This window comes from Theobroma umbraticum, unplaced genomic scaffold (genome assembly GCF_002168275.2).
Source record: "Theobroma umbraticum cultivar Fairchild unplaced genomic scaffold, ASM216827v3 scaffold_106.0, whole genome shotgun sequence".
Classification (NCBI taxonomy): Eukaryota; Viridiplantae; Streptophyta; class Magnoliopsida; order Malvales; family Malvaceae; genus Theobroma; species Theobroma umbraticum.
The window spans coordinates 1,069,033-1,070,098 of NW_018397276.1; positions in this window are offsets into that span (position 1 = coordinate 1,069,033).

The following is a 1,066-nucleotide window of genomic DNA, read 5'->3' on the forward strand; positions in this document are numbered from 1 at the left end:
TTACCATAACTTGGTTGAACTCATGGATCATCCATATTCTTTTCCTTTTGATCCAAAGCTTTTTCTTTCATGTTTCTTGACCACCATGAAAAATAACTCATATCTCTCAACAATGGATGAATTTCTAGAAGCAATAAAGCTTGATGATAGGAAAATGGCAAGAAATAAGCTCATGGGTACTAAGAGAAATGGAGTAGCCAAGCCCTTTCTATCAACTCTTTCTCTCCTCTCTGGTGGAAGCCTCACAACTCCATTTCCTCTTCATTTTTCTTCCAAAATGGGTGGATCTCTCGAGACAAACACACTTTATTTGCTTTCTTTTTTATATGGGTGGACATAACAAGAAATAGGCTTGAAATGGCCTTGTAAAAGTTCCCATTTCCTTTCCATTTCTTTCATGGGTAGATTGCCCAAGGAGATGGCAACATTTCCTTTCATTTCATCCCAATTCACATTTCATTTCGTCTCTTTTTATTTCCACTTGTCATTTCCCCATTCGTCCACTTTATCACCCAACAATATTTCATGCGAATTCCCTTTTCCAATAGCCTTGCCACCCCATGAACCAATAAGACCTCATGCAATTATTCCACTCTTGAATCCTATTTGGCCTCCTTCAAAACCAATAGGATTTAATGCACTCTTTAATTTATTTCTTTTATTCTTAATCCTTTCTCTACCACTATGTGTACCCAATTAAATTTCAAGCATGGCTTTCTTTCAACTAAATATTCTTTGCTCTTTTTCTCTTTGTCATCTTTCACATGGTGGGAGTCCTACATGTCCCCCAATAAGTTTTATCCTTTTTACATGCAATCATTTGCATGCAATAGTAACTTCACATGCAATTTCCATTAAGCTAAGCAATCTCATTGGCATTTCATTTTACTTGCATCCAGCTTGAATTTCATCTTGCTTTCCAAAATACAAATATGTACATCAAATAGTCTCTTAATTTAAAATGGTGAAATTGCATATAGGTCCTCTAATTTTTTCTTATTGACCATTTGACCCCTTTAAACTTTTCATCTTTTACAATTTGGTCCTTCAAACATTTCATAAATTG